The sequence below is a fragment of the Narcine bancroftii genome, chromosome 10, assembly GCF_036971445.1.
Source record: "Narcine bancroftii isolate sNarBan1 chromosome 10, sNarBan1.hap1, whole genome shotgun sequence".
NCBI lineage: Eukaryota > Metazoa > Chordata > Chondrichthyes > Torpediniformes > Narcinidae > Narcine > Narcine bancroftii.
The window spans coordinates 107,631,360-107,650,638 of NC_091478.1; the positions used below are offsets into that span (position 1 = coordinate 107,631,360).

Genomic DNA, 19,279 nt, shown 5'->3' on the forward strand with positions numbered 1-19,279 from the left:
TACCAAATCTGGATCTCAGTCTAAGATGTTAAGAAACATATAATCTTCCATTTCACCACATATTTTAGGCATAAGCATCTCAAAATGTGCTCCAAGTAAACATAAACTACATACTGTTTACTGATTAAGAATTCATGGTTTTGCTTTAGTTTAAATGTTATTTGAATAAAGATAAACAGAAAGTCAAAAGAGTGCTTCTCTATCCTAACCTAGTCATTATATCAGCTATTAATATAGCATTCAAAATATGACATATTTCTTTTCCACCTCTAATGACAACCAAGAGGCCACAGTGACTCATTTTACCAGGAATGAAAGGGTTAGCATATGAGGAACCAATTGTCAGATCTTGGTCTCTACTTGTTGAACTTCATAGAGGCAATTCGAATGCTGAAAGGCCTGGACAAAGTAGATGTGGCAAGGATGTTTCCCATGGTTTGGAGATTCTAGGACAAGAGAGTATAACTTCAGGGTAAAAGGGCATCAATTTAAAACAAGGTCAGGAGTCTGTGGAACTTATTACCGCAAGAAATGAGGTCTTTAGGTGTCTGTAAGGCAGAGATTGATGAGTATTTGATTAGTCAGGGCATCAATGCTTAGGGGGAGAAGGCCAGTGAGTGAGGCTGTGTGGAAGGATGGATCAGCTAATTATTAGAATGGCTGAACAGACTCGATGGGCAAATGGACCTACTTCTCTTCCTATATCTTGTGATCTCACGGTTTTGCGATTAATAGTTTTAGTTCACCCAAATACTGTCTACATCCCAATATATTTTCAATGAGAAAAAGCTAGCCCCATTAACCTTGAGAACCTGTAATAAATTGGAGCAACATCTAATGGAAACTATGTGAACAAACTTCTATATCTTATCCATGATGGTCAGCCAATCATTTCTAGATCCTTCCTTTTCAAGTACATCTAGAATTGGGTGTACATTTTGCATCTCCCAGAAAAATCTTTTATTTTTCCAAAACATCTTTATTGAATCAGTTTAAAAATATAATATTAATAATATTAAACTTTCACTAATAATAATGTTTATGTATATTTGAGGCACAGTTTATACATAAAATTTTAACTAAGTGACTCCCAGCTCACCCATTATTGAACGTCTTCAGCTTCTGATTCTTACATTCGACTTGAATTAACATGAAATAATTAAGTCTAATTTTCATCTTTTTGTGTTTACTCTATTAAAAGTTATAAAACTCAATTGCATATATCTATTTTCTGTAATTTCAGTAATAAAAATATACATTTTGTGTCTGTCCCAAGACTCTGGCCAACTCTGTTCCCTCTGTTATAAAACTGCATAAAAAATCTCCAAAGCTTCATAGAAAAAGCTTGTGACCCTCACCCAGTGATGTCACTTCCTCTGGCCAGAAATCTCTGGAAGGCAGTGAGGTATGTCATGCTTCTTCTCTCATTATTTTGTACAAAATGTTGAGGTTACACCAACAGTGGAGTGATTATTTGTCAACTCTGTTATGGCGATATTGCTGTGAATCTTTTATTCAAATTTTAAAAACGATAATATGAAAATCTTTAAAATTTGTTTTTTAGACATTGTATGTGGTATCATATTTGTGAAGGTTTTGCAGCACCTGGTGTTCGTAAGGTAGTCTGATCTCAAAGCCAAGCAGGCTCAGGATGGCTCAGTACTTGGAGGGGAGACCACTTGGGAACACCGTGTGCTATGAGTTTCTGTGAGGTGCACTGGACAAAGTGGCAACTCAATGTCTGCCTTAATGTAGACAAAAGTTAAAGAAATTCATTTATGTTATACCCTAAATGTAGTATTAAGTGACAATAATAGAACCTTTAACTTTCCCTTTTAGGTTAGCATATGGAATTCAGACACAAAATGATGGAAAATGTCAACTCTGTTACCTTCAGCTCTGTTGATGATCCACACAGTTTAACACAGAGTAAACGATGAGTTAACAGAGTCAAATGTTTTATCATTTAAGCATTTTGCATTATTTTACTTTTATTATGGATTCTACTGGGTCATTGCACTGTAAAGTGTACATGTGTGGTAGAACATTCCAGGTTAAGGAAATTGAATAATTTCTGTTCTAGGTCAATGAAGCTGAACTGCAGTCGATAAAGAACATCTTTGGTGTCCAGGTGTTCCAGGGCTTGGTGTGGAGCCAGTAAGATGACATCCACTGTAGACCTGTTTCTATGATAGGTGAACAGGATCCATGTCACTGCTCAGACAGGAGCTGCGAGGCTTCATCACCAGCCTTTCAAAACACTTCTTCACTGTTGATGTAAGTGATAGTGATCGATCGTCATTATGGCAACAAGCACAGACAACAGATAAAATCAAGTGGGAAAGCAAAGATGCCATTGGACAGTGGTGTGTCATCAAACATGATGATGAAATTTATCCTGGGACTATTGTTGAGGTCAATGAGACACATGCAAAAGTCACATGCATTCACAAAGTGGGGAAAAATTGGTTCTTTTGGCCAAACCGTGAGGATTCTTCGTGGTATCTCTTGGATGATGTCCTCAGAATCATTCTACAACCAACCTCAGTGATGGGACATCATGTAAAAATAAACAAAGAAATAACCAATGATTGATTTGCATCCTCAGGGTGCTGGGGAGCTGGTATGGTGAAACATGGGGAGGGGGCCATGCTTCCTGAATGGACAGCATAATGAGCATGGATGTGTAGGCTCTCTAGTTCTTACTAATAGATTGGACCATTTAGCTGACTGGTGAGTGTGCTTCCCGAATGTTTGGGCAAGATGGGTTCAATTCCTGACTGGCCCTGAATACAATATGACGCCTGTCAGTCAAAAATCTTTTGAAAGCCATTTTATTTTCCAGACCAGTAAGGCACAAGACACATGCAGTTATTATTCAAGTTCATGAAAGATCTGTATTTCAGATGTATTTGTTCTGAGTAAATAATTGTTTTTATATTTAAAAATGGTTTTAAAAGTTTCAGACTCAGGCAGAATATCTTTTTGGTTTTTTTAAACTAGGGGTGGTCAACTCTGAAATTCATATCAAATCTGTTACAATCAATGTCAACTCATTTGTTTAAGGTTTTGCTTTAAAAACTATCATTACATATGTTTTATTGTTAACAAATGATCAAAAGTTGTGCCATAACTAATATTCTTACTACAATCTAACCAAGGCTGTTGATACAAATGATCAAAAGCTTGTGGAAGATCATGGAGAAGTTTGACTGCCCCAGCAAGTTCATCACAATCATCCAGCAGTTCCATGATGGTTTGATGGTGAAAGCTCTGGATGACGGCGACGATTCGGAGGCCTTTCCAGTGACAAATGGCATCAAACAAGGCTGAGTTCTTGCCCCAACTCTGTTCAGTATGGTATTCTCTGCCATGCTGACAGATGCCTTCTATAACTACGAAGAAGGGATCCACATCAGGTAGAGGACTGAGGGCAGGTTGTTCAACCTCAGGTGCCTGCAGGCAGTTACAAAGGTGCAGGAGACGGTCATCAGAGACTTCTTGTGTGCTGATGACTGCGCACTCAACGCCAGCACAGAGCAGAAGACGCAGCATGAAATGGACGGTTTCTCACAAGCCTGCAACAACTTTGGTCTCACTATCAGCACCAAAAAGACCAAAGTTATGTACCAGCCTTCCCCAGGAAAGCCATACCAGGACCTGCGCATCATAGTGAAGGGCCAGAACCTCCAGGCAGTCAACAACTTCACCTACCTGGGCAGTATACTCTTTCGCACAGTGAACATAGACACTGAGGTCAACAACAGGATTGCCAAAGCCAGCGCCGCCTTTGGGCAACTCCGTGAGAACATCTGGGAGTGGAGAGAACTCAGCCTTACCACCATGCTGACGGTCTACTGTGCAATGGTCCTTATCACCCTCCTTTACACCAGTGAGACCTGGACTGTCTACAGCACACACGCCAAACAGCTCAACCACTTTCACCTGAGCTGTCTCCGCAGATTCCTCCACATCAGGGGGCAGGACAAAGTCCCCGACATGGAAATCCTGGAACAAGCTGGGCTCTGCAGCTTCTACACCCTCCTGTTGAAAGCCCAAGCCAGATGGGCTCGACATGTGGTCAGAATGCCAGATAGCCGATTGCCTAAGCGGCTGCTGTATGGAGAACTGTGTCAGGACAAGTCATCAGTCAGGGGGCAGAAGAAACATTACAATGACTGCCTCAAAGCATCCTTCAAAGGCCTGGGTATTGACATCAACCCGGAGGAGACGCTTGCTCTCAACGGTCCAGCTTGGCACAGCAAGATCACCACAGGAGCCCGTGCAGCTGAAGTCAGGTGCATCATTGAGGCGTAACGAAAGCGTGCTGTGAACAAGGCCCGAGCAGATCCACTGCCACGACAGTACCCACCCACTTGTGTACATGTGGGCAAGCCTTCAGGGCCTGGATTGGCATCACCAGTCACCTCCAGACCTACAGCCACCAATCTTCCATTTGACTGAAGCCATGGTCATCTTCGACTACAAAGGACGAACAACAACAACAACATTCTTACTGCATGAAATTTATCTTTAAAGCTATGTTTAGAGAGAAAATGTACATCATTTTGGCCATTTTTCAGTTAAAAGTGTTGATATTTTTATGCAAAAACAAAATATCTCTATTTATTAGTGGAAAGTGTCAAGATCTTCAAATTCCTGGGTTTCAACATCTCCAGGGATCTGTCCTGGAGCCTCCATGTTGATGCAATCACAAAGAAGGGTTGCCAGTGGCTATACTTTGTGAGGCCTCTGCGGAGATTCGGTAGGTCACCTCTACAGGTGGACCATGGAGAGCATTCTGGCTGGTTGCATCACTGTCTGGTATGGAGGCGCCAACTCTCAGTACAAGGAAAAATTCCAGAGAGTGTTAACTCGGCCTGTGACATCACAGGCACCAGACTTCACTCCATCAAGGGATGGGGCAGGGTCTTAAAAAAGTACCCTCTATCTTCAAAGACTCCCACCACCCAGGCCATGCCCTCTTCACAGGAGCCTAAAAATGAGCACTCAGCGGCACAAGGACAACTTCTTCCCCACTGCCATCAGATTCCTGAACGATCAATGAACCAAAGACACTGCCTCGCATTTTGTGCATTATTTTTATTTTTTATATTATTGTTGTTGGATAGTTCACAATATGAATGTTTGGACTGTGATGCTACCGCAAAACATCAAAATTCATGACATGTTCATGACAATAAATTCTGATTCTAATTAAAGTTGAATTAATGGATGTAGAGACAAAAGTTCTATTAGGAAAAAGAGGATTTAAAATTGTATTTCGTTTGTTGACTGTATATATTTGACGCAATTTGTTTATAATAGAGTTGACCAATTTTTCTGTTAGTTCATTAATTTTCAGAATAAATATTTCAAAACTTACAGATTTAAGGTCAGGAAATACAGAAAATGTAAAATTTAAAGTGTGTTCTATGAGAATTAAACATGCTTAATGAAAAAAATTCCTATTCTTGGTTTTCTTTCTATACTTGAAATTATTTGCAATTCTGGAATGGGCCATCTGTTCATTACATTAGGCTCCATATCTTTCCTTTCCAGAATGAAGATTTTCAAATTCTTCAAGTTAACCTGACAGTTAAGCACTATTAGATTAAATATTGGTTGGATAACCATTCTTTGGATGTTGCTGAAGAGCAATAACACCAGGAAATTCCCAAAACAAGACATTGTAGACTCCGGGGGGGGGGGGGGGGGGGGCATTAGACTGGTGCAGGGCACCAGAAATTGGAAGAACACCCCTGTGGAGAAGGAGAGGTAGAGGAGATGACCTACAGGATGGCGACCACTGCGGAATCCAGCGAGGAGCTCAGCAGCTGAGGGACCCACACACGCTGTGGGTGACTTGTGGTCGGGGTACCTGCAAGGACTGCATACTGCTGGAGACTGGTTTGTGGGAACCTAATATTGGAAACAGGATTTGAGAGAATGCTGAAGGCAAGAAGGATTTCTGGTCATATCAGAGGTTTGGATCTAGAGCTCGGGTTACCGATGAATCAAACAGGAGTCTTTTCGACTGAAGAGGCAGCAGTAATGTTGGTGGTGAATCCACGGACACTGGTGACTTTGAAGACACTCACTTTCGCTTCTCTTTCTCCTACTTTAAGGGGCACTGGACAACACGAATGGAGCCTCTTTTTCTGTCTTACAACAGGCAAAAGGACATTTTGTGTAATATTGCATTTTCTGTTTTATTACATGCATCGAGTCCACGCTGCTGAAGATCCAGCTGCGCTGGATGGGTCACGTCTCCAGAATGGAGGACCATCGCCTTCCCAAGATCGTATTATATGGCGAGCTCTCCACTGGCCACCGTGACAGAGGTGCACCAAAGAAAAGGTACAAGGACTGCCTAAAGAAATCTCTTGGTGCCTGCCACATTGACCACCGCCAGTGGGCTGATAACGCCTCAAACCGTGCATCTTGGCGCCTCACAGTTTGGCGGGCAGCAGCCTCCTTTGAAGAAGACCGCAGAGCCCACCTCACTGACAAAAGGCAAAGGAGGAAAAACCCAACACCCAACCCCAACCAACCAATTTTCCCTTGCAACCGCTGCAATCGTGTCTGCCTGTCCCGCATCGGACTGGTCAGCCACAAACGAGCCTGCAGCTGACGTGGACTTTTTACCCCCTCCATAAATCTTCGTCCGCGAAGCCAAGCCAAAGAAAAGAACATGACAATAAAAGAATCTTGAAATCCTGAGAAACATTCTGCATCTCGATCATCAAAATAAAGTCAATTAGAAGTTGCTTCAAGGTTCTTAGTTCTTGCACGCTAAAAGTTGTTGAGAAGTCTTGGAGTTGTTATGGTGGATCAAAATTGGCAATTTTTCTGCACAAGTAACACAGTTGTGCTTCTTTGTTAATGTACAGTATTAACTCTGATTATCTGAAATTGGATTCATTTATCCAAAATTTTTATGGAGCCAAACTGTCCGGGACCTTGGGCTCTCGACGCCGGCAGCAGCAGCGGGCCTCAGGCTCCTAGCGCCAGCAGCACCAGGCCTCGGGCTCCCGGCACCAGCAGCAGCAGGCCTCGAGCTCCTGGGCAGGCATGGGACCCTCTGGCTCCCGTCATGAGCAGGGTCTTGGTGAGGAGGTGTCAGTGATCGGTGGTGACCAGCATTTTTTGGTGATAATTAAACATTTTAATACTTAAAAAGCCTTCCCTTGTTGTTTGTTGATGTTTAAACACTGTGATTTGCTGTCTTTTAAAACTAACTGGTTCTCTGGAAAAAAGCATTTGAGATAATCAGATTAATGATCTTGAGCCATGTATCTTACTGAAATATCATTAGTAATCAAAATTACCAGATGGGTCCAAATAATATTGATTATAACCCTCATTCTTCAGTGAAGACATCTTTAATAATGAATCAGAGTTCCATTTTCCTTTTCACAGCATTATGTTCAGAAGAATAATTATTGAGGTGATCCTCCAAGATTTTCTGAATGAGCAGGAATCTTATGATCCTTTCACACGAGGAACAGAAAAGCTCTCACGATGTTTAAAGGATGTTGTTAAAAAATGCAGATCAGAAATATATTCATATTAAACTCTACGGGGGTATCGGTAACTAAACAAGTCTATTGATATTTACTCTTGAAGGTGAGTCTTACATCACATTCACAGTCACATAATTTGAATAATTTAGTCCAAGCAGGCTATTTTTAACTCTATTTAAATGGTTCAGCAAAGAATGGTCAAGATGAAAGTCAAATGGCAATAATACTAAGGCTGTAAAGATTAAAAGGATATTTCAGGACAAAATCATTTTGCATGCAAATTTCCAATATTTAAATCCTCAATATAGATAAGATTCTCAGGTGGAAAGAATAATGAGCTGAACCACGAGAATGTATTCCATTTCCTTTCTTACTAGACAATGATTTGCTTTAATGCAGGAGGAAAAATCACAGCTGGAGAATACAGGCTCCATTAGGATTTGAGTTCATCAGTTAGATGAAATCACACATGGAAGTATGCAGATGTACAGGACCACTTTCAACACTGAGAGATATGAACAGTCAAAAGGGACCATTCTGACGAGATTTAACACTCTCTCTGAATGGTATCACATCTGACCCTTTATTTCTCCCCATGCTCAACTCCTAATGATTTCATAAATTATTTCACATGAGCAGGATTTTATATTATTATGCACTAAGGCAGTGAACCTCCTTTCTACACACTACCTCCATATTTAATTTTACAAACTAAACCATCTGATTTTATTTTTAGTAAAATAGACCAGATTACTCCTGGGCGATTTCTCAAAACTTCTGATTGGCCTGCAAATGGAGAGGCAAATTGTACATCCAACTCTCCTTTATTAATTTGTAATTCTTTTGGGATCAACCTAACAAGTGCTGAGAAATCTCACAGCAATCAATGGGGAAAGCTAATTATTTTAATTATTTGAATGACACAAGGTCTATTACAGTAGCCCAGTCTTTACTGAAATTAGTTGAGGATCAGTAAGTTCACCCACACAATTACTGTTTCCTTGCAAGCTGTTCATTTTAACTATATGGTTGCAGCAGGCAGCTGCTCTGGATTCCAGGACTGCTGTAACTAACGAGTAGATGCCCAAGCCTGGATTTGACAAGATTTTTCAGTGAAATGCAATGAGTCTGGAACTGCAACTCGGGTCATTGAGATGAAGCCACAAGGTTTGCAGCTCAATGGTTGTGGAGTGAGTCCTACTGAAGAGACTAAGCTGCAGGGTAGTGAGTGATGTGGCCTCAGCTTTCCAGTCATTCCTGCTTTGATGGTCGTGGAAATGGTGCCACGTGGTGGAGACAGAGATGGTGTCTTGATACGACCAGAGCAGTGGAGCAGTGTTAGCACTGAAAAATCCCAAAGGATATGTTGGTCATGGTCAACGTCGACCTGAGGCATGAGGCCTCAAGGTGTTCAGATGGTCCGAGGTCGGGGTGAACCGTTGCTCTGTTGCCTTGAGAAGCTGTGACTTAGTTGGTAGTTTCCCTTTTGAAGCTGGTAGACTTTAATATCTAAGTCCTGCCAATGTGGTTGGACTTTTTGTAACATCCAAACGGAATTGCAACTAGGCCTATTTGTGTTCTTCGAAATCTGGTGTTTGTAGCACTGGTATTTGAAATTGGAAAGTTGTTCATTGCTGCGATTGGGAGGAATGGATTAGGGTTTAAAAATTTAATGTTTTAAGTTGGATAGTCTATGTAAAAAGATGGCTGTACCGGTGTATTTTGGCTGCCTGTCATTATTTAGATAGTAACCAATTTATTCCTAATTGTATGTTCAGCTTTTGGATCAATGTGCATTGTGTTAAATGTGCTACAAAAATGAACTACTACATTATTTTATTTGCTCCAGACCTTAATTGCTGTCACACAATTTCTTTCAGATGCAACCCATGGTTAACCAATTAAAGATGTGCTTTCTTGTATTGAAGCATGTTTAGATTATGAAAGGATCCCAACCATTTTAACTGAAAAATATGAACCAATTAAAACAGTAGGATTCATATCCTCCATCAATTTTATTTTGTTTTAAATTTTATATTTAGACATACAGCATGTCCTTTCGACCCATGAGCCCATGGTGCCCAAATACACCTGATTGGCCTACAACCCCGGTACGTTCTGAAGGGTGGAGGAAACTGAAGCCCCTGGAGGAAACCCATGCAGACATGGGGAGAAAATACAAGCTCCTTACAGACAGCACAGGATTCAACCCCTAGTCGCTGGCTCTGCATCAGTGATACAGTGACCACTACGCTCACCGTGCCTTTATTGAGTCGATAAAAGCTTACTGTCTAAATCATAATGCTTTCTGGCTAGCAATATTACAACTGCTGCAGTCTATCGGGCAGTGAGAATGCTGAATGTCCAAAGGAACTCCTCTCACTAACCATCCAAGACTCTCAAATGTATGAAACAGCATTTATTTTTTTATTTGTATTGTTGGCTTGCAAATGTATTGTCTGTCTGTATACGTGTTATATGTGGTTGTGTGTCCACTTGCTTTACACTGAGGTCCGAAGAACGATGCATCATTGGATTGTACATGTGCCAATAAACTTGACTTGATGATCAAAAACATAAATGCCCATAGGATCCATAAACACATCATTCTTGCTGATGACCCCCCATCACGGTCGTGTCGTCAGCGAACTTGATCATGTGATTTGAACTGCATCTCAGTGCAGAGTCATGCCTCAGCAGGGTAAACAGCCGTGGGCTGAGCACGCAGCCCTGGGGGTCTCCTGTGCTCAGTGTGATGGTGTTGGATATGCTGTTTCCGATCCACACTGACTGAGGTCTTCCATCCAGTTCCAGAGGAAGGTGCTTAGGCCCAGCAGTTCTTCCTAATCAGGCGCTGCGGTCTGATTGTGCTGAGCTGAAGTCCATGAACAGCATTCAAACATATGACTCTTTATTTTCCATGTGGGTGAGGGCTGGGTGGAGCCTGATGGCAATGGCATTGTCTTTAGATCAATTGGGATGGTACACAAACTGCAGGGGCCAGTGAGGGGGACAGATGAGTTTTGATGTCTTCCATGACTAGCTTCTCGAAGCATTTCCTGATGGTGGACTTGAGTTCTACAGGACGTAGTCGTTGAGACAGGATACTGAGGGCTTCTTTGGCACAGGGATGATAGTGACCACCTTGAAGCACGTTGGTACGATGGTGCTGCTCAGGGAGATGTTGAAGATGTCTGTGAGGATGTCAGCTCGTTGGTACGCACATCCTCTGAGCATCCTGCCAGTGATTTTATCTGGTCCCACAGCCCTACGAGGGTTGACCTTGAGCAGCATCCTTCTCACCAGCCTCTATACATCTAAAAGTGTGGGATAATTGGTGATCATTTCTGATCACCACACTCCAGAAAGGTTGACACCAGAAATAGTAGCAAGGAGATTTCCAAGGTTGAAAAGTTGGAGATGCTGGATTGAGCTCCAGCCACAAACATTCAAATTCAACTCCTGCATCTTGCATGGGTTTTAAAATGGGTATCAAATGGGAGGATGATGGAGGGTGATGGTCAATACTAGATATCAGTCCAGCCCTAAGTACCGAGGGTAAACTGACCTGGTCTTGTTTTCTTTGAAACAGTGGTGCTTAAAATTACGAGATCTCTGGACCATGCTACACTTGATCTTAGTCAAAAGGCCAAAAAGCGATCTGGACATCCTTTGGGCGTTCCATAATAAATGGACAGTGGCCGTTTTCCCTGGTTGTAAAGACAACAGATCTCTAGAGCAGGTGTCATTCTGAAATCATGACTGAACCTATCATAAATTTCAATGAAAATTCCATTGAAAGTCCACAGGATAGCACCATGCTTTCAGCTGGAGAGAGCAAATTCCGAGCCAATTCACCTTCCCCTGTGACCGCAGGAGGTGCCACACTTGTGCCCACATATCCTCTCTCACCACTGTCCGGGGCCCCAAAAAGGCCTTTTAAGTGAAGCAACACGTCTGCAGGGTTGATTTACTGCATCCGGTGCTTCCTTTGTGATCTCCTCTACATCAGAGAGATGGGGTGCAGACTGGGAGATTGCTTCACTGAGCACCTTTGCTCTGTCCGCATCAGTCACAGGGACCTTCCAATGGCCATTTTAGTACTGCGTCCCACTCCCATACTCGTATGTTTATCCATGACCTCATGCACTGTCCTACCAAGACCACCCATATATTGGAGGAACAACACCTGATTTTCCATCTGGACCCTCTCCAGCTGGAAGGCATTAACATCGACTTTTTTGGTTTCTGCTGACTTGTTCTCCCTTCCCCTTCTCCCTGTCTTCTTTCCCTCAGCTTTCCACTCCCTTCCCACTCTATTCACCTAGCCTTCCCTCCCTTCTCCATCTATTGCCTCCTGCCTTTGCTACCATGCTCTTCCCCCACATCTCTCCCTTTACCTTTTTATTCAGACACCTGTTGACATTTTTCTCTACCCCGATGAAGGCCTCAAGCCCAAAACATCGGTTTTGTATATTTATCTTTGCTATATAAAACAAATAGTTTAACCTGCTGAGTTTCTCTAACATTTGTGTTTTACTTCACTTAAAACATTTCAGAAACACCACATAATGAACTTCCTTTGTTCATTTTTTTTTATTTAAACAAAACAAGATTTAAAGAGTGTCACGAATTAAGTGTTTTGAGAGGTGGCAACAGAATCGGGAAATATTCTACTCTCTTATATCACAAATTTTCACATTAATGAGTGTTAGCATCTTCAAGATGAAGATTCTAGAACTCACAGAAAGAATGACATTTTTATTAATAATTGTTCCTATGTGATGATATCGTTTGAAAACAGAGTTCATTGAGTAAGGAGATTTTTCCATTCTCATCTTGCTTTCAGGATCTTTAAATATGTTGATCAAATAAACATAGAACTTGTATTTTTTTTTAATTGATTTACATCATTATTGTTTTTTTCTTTTAGATGAACAAATATCTAAAAAGTACCACTCTCAGAATCGTTACATCAGGGGATGATCATTTCTACCAGAAACTTCACATGGAAAAATGCCCCATTTATGGATCCTACTATATGAGTTCTCATTTCCTGGTAAAAATCCCCTAAATCAGAAAGAATGATCAGATATTACTAACTGAAACAAAATTCCTAGCTCAACTTTTCATCTCTCATTTCAATTTCACATTGGAGACTAGATTTAATTTTCTGAATATTTTATAACTTTTATTCTCTAATTTAGCATCTCCCACAAAGATCACTGTTTATGCAATTAATTACATAGAGGGTTTAATATCACATGCAAGCTTACAATATTGCCTTGACAATACCACACTGAAACATCAGTGAATCATTGCTTGAACTCCAGTACACATTAATCTTTATTTCATTGAGAGTTACGATGGGTCAAAAAACAATTTTACTTGACCCGAATGTTTTCAATGTGCAAATGCTAACCAATTCTTTACCCTCATTTTAAAGATTGGTCCTGGTAAGTTATGAAAGGAGAATCACAGGTTAATTATAAAGTAATAGATTTGAATTGTGTAACAGCAAAATTTGGATACAGGCAATCTATATCTTTCATTCAAAGGCCAATTTTCTTCCCTCTGCTTCTGAAGTTGCTAATACTTGCTGTGTAAAGATCCTGTGCACCTTTCACCTTGGTATCTCATCTAAGGAATCATTCCTTGTGTGCCAATCCAAATCGAGAGAATTTATTGATTATGTAACAGTTGTGAGCAAAGGCTAAATTTAGCATATTCCAGAAGCCAATCTTGTACTTTGTAATGTCCAGATAATAATCCTGAACTATGTAACATTGAAAATCCATCAGGTAGTCAAGAAGCAACCTTCATGAACTGGTGCTCACTAATCCAATTGCCTTAGACCAGTGGTTCCCAACCTTTTTCTTCCAACTCACATACCACTTTAATTATTCTCTATGTCATTGGTGCTCTGTGATTAGTAAGGGATTGCTTAAGGTGGTATGTGAGTTGGAAGAAAAAGGTTGGGAACCACTGCTTAGACACTCCTGTCTTTGAAACCCTTGATAGAAGTGAAAAACATAGATCAGTGCTTTCAAACTCCCCCTCCCCCCCCACCCCCCCCCTTAACTCACATCCCACCTTCAGTAATCCCTATGCCATAAATAAACCATATAAACTATATAACAATTACAGCACAGAAACAGGCCAATTTGGTCCTTCTAGTCCACACTGATCCAAGTACCCTCCTCTAATCCCAATTATCAGCACTCTGCCCATATCCCTCCATCCCCCTCCCATCCACATACTTATCCAACTCTTTCTTAAATGACAAAATTGACCCTGCCTCCACCACCTTTCTCAGAAGCCCATTCCACACAGTAACCACTCTCTGAGTAAAGAAGTTCTCCCTCATGTTTCTCCTAAACCTTTGCCCGTCAACTCTCAACCCATGACCTCTTGTATCCATCTCTCCTACTCTCAATGGGAAAAGCCTTTCCATATCAACTCTATCTATCCCTTTCATTATCTTAAATATCTCTATTAAATCTCCTCTCAGCCTTCTACATTCCAAGGAATAAAAACCTAATTTGTTCAATCTTTCCTTGTATTCCAGATGCTGAAACCCAGGCAACATTTTTGTAAATCTTCTCTGCACTCTCTCATTGACATAGATCAATTCTTGAAAGGAGAAAGAGTTTTCTCCAATGTGGAGGGAAACCCTCTAATATGTACATCTGGGGAGTGGCCTGAGGAGGTTTTACAGTGAGGAGAAATTGCTCAACAGAAGAATATGGTTTCACACCCATGGCTTGGCTGACCATTCCGTCTCTGGTCGTCATCAAATCATGAGCCCAATCTTGATGAAAATACAACATGCCAGAAGTCATAAAAACTGAAAAGAAATACAATACCCAACCATTTACACATCAGACAGCATATCCAAAGAGTTAAACAGTTGCACAATAAAAAGATCAGGTCAACAATATGTAGATGTATCACATTCATCCAGGAACTGTGATGCATTAAAGACCAACAAACAAGATAAACATGGTCTACCAGCACCCAGCACTTGTGTACAAGACAAAAGCTGAATCATGTGTAGCTTTAACCCAAAATATGTTGACCAGGTTCAATTCCTAAGATACCGAAATTATAAGTACCAATTACTTTGCAATTCAATAAGAATTGGTTGATTGCTGAGATTAAAAAAAAGGTTGAGTCAGTTGTAATGCTTCCTGCAAACTTGTTACATGATGATAGGTAATTCAAATAATAGCAACTAAATAATAATGTGGAAGATTGATCATCTATGTCCTTTTCATGCCAATTGGATAAATCTAATTTGTCCAGTTATCTCCCTAAAACCTTCTCTCAATAATCAAAAAGCCATAAATAGTACTCAGTAAATAATGCCAACTGACACTACCTTACTCACCAGTGTTCAGTTCAAATTCTACTAGAACCATTTTGCTCCAGAATTTATTGTGGTCTTGATCCAGAACTAAACAACAAACCTAATTAACAAAGTGATGAGAACAGCTTCTCTTAACATCTGGACAATCCTTAACAATGCATGACACCAAAAGCCCTGGAAAAAAAACTGGTCAGTAGGAGTCAATGGAACACTTGTAATTGGAAAAAATATCCGTTACAAAGATTCTTTGGTGTTCAATCTTGGATCCAAAGTCCCTGGGGAGTAGCCATTAAATCAAGTATTTTCGTCAACTTATCGCTGTGTAGCTATTTCTAATGTTTTTACAGTCTTCAATGTCATTCATAACTTTTCAAATAATGAAACAGTCCTTTGGAACCTTCAAGACAGCATGGACAACCTGAGCTAATGGTGAAAACTGGCAGCTACATTTGGAATGTAACATACATGAAATTCTTTAACTTTGGCTACCATAAGGCAGACAGAGAGTTGCCACTTTGTGCAGTGTCTTTCATTTGAATAGGCAAGGATTGTGAAATCAAACCATCTCTCCAAGTCAAGTCAAGCACCGTCAATGTCATAATAATTATTTGATCAATCATGTTACCTCCTTGGCTACACAAGTAGCACATCCAAATAATTCATCTACAATCTGCACCAAGTAATTTGTATATAACGGGATATTAATTCGCAGCATTGATGCAGTCAAAATATTCATGAAGCATCATAGCTCTACTAAATATAAATAATTTATAATCCACTGGCATTGGAGAGAACATAAGGGTAGGATTGGGCTCGATACTCCTTGATCATGTTGCATCAATGAATAGGGTCTTAGCTAATTTTGCTCCCTACTATACTTTCCTGCTTGATACCCGTTGTTCACAAATCTGGTTTAGCCTTAAATAAGCATAATACTTGATGATCTAAGGTAGAAAAAATTCAAAATGTTAACAACCCTTTAGTATAAGAAATCCATCCTTATCTCAGTTTAAGCAGTCAATTCCTTATTCTGTGCAAACACCTGGTTCAAAGACCATCTCATATTTTCTTTGGCCACAGCAGTTTGGCCAACTCAATAAAGGGGAGGATCTGCTGCCTCAAAAGTGGAGGGGGGTTTCTTTCTTTGTAGTTGTCATCCTTTTAAATGAATATTTTAAATATAATATAGATACAGAATAAATCCCACCGATGCACTATCGATAACTTGAGACACTCAAGTTATGGAACTATAGGCTTTTATTTACAATGAACTTGAAGGTCATTGCGATGCACGGCTGCAGCAGGAAGCAGACACAAAACTCAAGAAAGACTGCACAACAGGCTTTATTCAGTTAAAAGTCTCTGCTACAGCGGTAGCTGGACTGGTGGCTCCTGAGTGACTGCTCAGGAGGGGCCAGCTCAGGATTCTATCCCGGGCAGTTGATTGACAGCCAGCTGGGTGGAGTTAGGTCTATTCAGGTCGGCTGATTGACAGCCGGCCAGGTGTGGCCTGTACTCCGGTTATCTTCCTGCAGGTACAGAGATTGTTCCCTGCAGTCGGCTAGTGGTGTATCACCACAGTCATCCTGTGCTGTGACCCAGGCTTTCTGGGGAGGGATTATGCTGCTGGAGCCTCTATTAAGGGTCAAGAGGGAGGAGCCTCAGGTCCAGTCACAGGACAGGGTGGAGCTATATTAATGAGTGACAGCAGTTCACCACACCCACAAAAAACTTGCCCTCTTCCAAAAGCCTTGTGAAATTATGCATTCTCAGTTATTTTGGAGGATTTCTCAAAGATCTTTAAAAAATACAAATAAAAATTAATATTTTTGGAACTTTAGAAAGATCAGTATGGAAGTGTGTTGGTACACAAATTCATTCACCTAAGGAACTGATTCCCATTCTGTGCAAAGATATGTTGGTTATGGCAAGTCTTCCAAGACTCCAGAGAATTTCACTCTAAATGCAACCCTCTCAACACCAGACAAAGCAAATTTGTGGGTAAAGAACTTTCAAGAAAATATTGGGAACTTTTTCTGATCCATCATACAAATTATTATAAATTCACCACTATCACTGCAACTTAAACTTATCCACTGACTTCCAGTATTCGCTAACTCTCCCTGAGATAGATCTTTATCCATTTCCTTCAATTAGTCAATAAAACTTTGATGTTTTTCACATTACTGCTAATCTTCCTAGAGAGTGAAAATTCTCGACATCTGACTGGTTTTAGTATTATATAATGGTCTTTCCACACTGCCTTCACTATCTTTTCTGATGATTCTACATCCTACTGCTTCATACATCCTTGGTTAGATCCTGTAGGAGCACTAAATAGTCACATGAAAGATATTATTTTGTTGAATTTGGTACAGAAAGGCACACAAGGCTGATTCCAAACATGGAGAGGTTGTCCTCTGAGGCAAGATTAAATGGGATAGGTCATAATTTATTGGAGTTTAGAAGAATCAGAGACAGTCCATCATTTTTAGGAGTCTGCACAGTAAAATGCTCATAGGATATTTCCTCTCATGGATAGAACAACAGGACATGTTCTTACAATAAAAGGGCGCCCATTTCAGATAAGGAAGAATAAGAATTTTATCTGTCAGAAGTCTTAGAGTCTTTGGAATCCTTAACACAGAAGCCTGTGGGCAGAATCTATGTATATATTTAATGCTGCGATTTTTAAATTTTAATAAGGAATCATGGGATAATGGAAATATGAGAGAAATATTGATTTGAAGAATGTGATATCTGCTAAATGATTAAGGGGGTATGCCTGCTCTTACTTAAGGGGGTACGCCTGCTCTTACTTAAGGGGGTACGCCTGCTCTTACTTCAGTTTTTATTGTCTTAACTCTGGGTGTTCACAACATGAGCAACATTGATGGAAGCCATCTGAATACACATCATATTTAGAAATGGGACAAGTTTGAATAGAGAACTCATCACATAAAACCAAGTAAACCAGTAAACATTAGCCCATAGTGATCACTACTCAACAGATAATAGACTGAGATTGTGATTTAAACGCCCGAGCAAGTTCAGGATCAAAATACAATGGAAACATTGCTTCTTTGAAGTACCAAAAAGCATATTGACAGTAAGTTTATAATAAGTGCAACATTTCCACTGACTCCTGGGAATCTCTGGCCTATGACTGCTCCAGGTGGAGGAGAGAATCTTGAGGTCATACATCAGGAGTACATAAAAGCCCTGCATAAGTGCAGAAGGAGTTCAGCACCTCAAAAACGATCCATCCACCAGTCCCATGAGTCACCTCCTTCCTAAAGAGTCTTTAGTTTCACATTGCCTTTCTTCACCACCTTGGAACTCGAGTGGAGTGGAAACAAGTCATCCTTGATATGAAATAAGAAATCTAATTCATTTATTTTAGAGCTGCAGGTTTCTTGGCCCAATAGCTACACACATCTCCACTGCTAACACTAGACATTGAACCTCCAGATCTTGGCAATACAAAAGGCAAGATCCCAAATTTGATGTACAGTGAAAATATCTACATCATGGATGAACAAGAAATTAATTTTACTAAGCAGGACAAGCTCATGCGCTTCACAAATCACAGCAATATTCACATCATTTCCAAATCAACTTCAGTTTGATTTCAGTCATTATTCCTTTGCTCATCTGTGACATTCCCACATTAAAGCACTAAATAAGTACTAATTATTAAAGTTAACTTCATTAACATTGACTTCAGACTTTCAAGACCAATATCTACATTCATTATGTTTATGTGCACAGATAAATATTCCCAGAGAATGTTGTAAAGTCTTAAACTGAGATAAAGAAAATACAATATGGGAAATACACATGGAACTCTTGCACTCTTGTGCTCCAAATTAGCCATGGGCAACAACAAGTAAAATCTTCTCACATACATAAAAATATTTACATACTTTCTTGCACCAGTAATAGTCTACAATTCAATCAGCATTCTGAACTCAATCATTTTTCATCGTAAAATGGAATACAAAGCTTAAGAAATAGCTGATACTTCAATGCAATTTATAATTTAATTTGATGCAGTCAAGTGTGCAAACAGTATCCACCTTATTTATCCGACCAGGCACATTTTTTACTACTGTAAAAGATTTAGAATGCAACAAAACACTGCAAGGTAGAAACTTGATACAAATATGGGTTTCAAAATTAAATGGGCAATGCATCCAATAGTAATCCAAGTATTTGGGTGTATTTAAGGCAGAGATTGACAGGTTCTTGATTAACCAGGGTATCAAAGGTTATGGAGGGCAGTGGGAAAATGGATCAGCTCGTGATTAAATGGCAGGGCAGACTAGAAGGGCCATTCCTGCTGCTATGCCTTATGGGACTTAGTTTCATTTTGATTAAAAAC

General features: G+C 40.3%; 1 protein-coding gene and 1 long non-coding RNA gene across 15 annotated transcripts in view; one reads left to right on the forward strand and one right to left on the reverse strand.

The window, feature by feature from the left end:
* cdh13 (cadherin 13, H-cadherin (heart)) overlaps positions 1-19,279 on the reverse strand; it is an 813,941-nt gene that overhangs the window by 381,106 nt on the left and 413,556 nt on the right. The window lies entirely within an intron of this gene.
* LOC138744049 (uncharacterized) lies at positions 1,360-10,033 on the forward strand. The gene is made up of 3 exons (XR_011345232.1): positions 1,360-1,405; positions 2,084-2,277; positions 9,569-10,033. It is a non-coding gene; the product is annotated as an uncharacterized lncRNA (long non-coding RNA).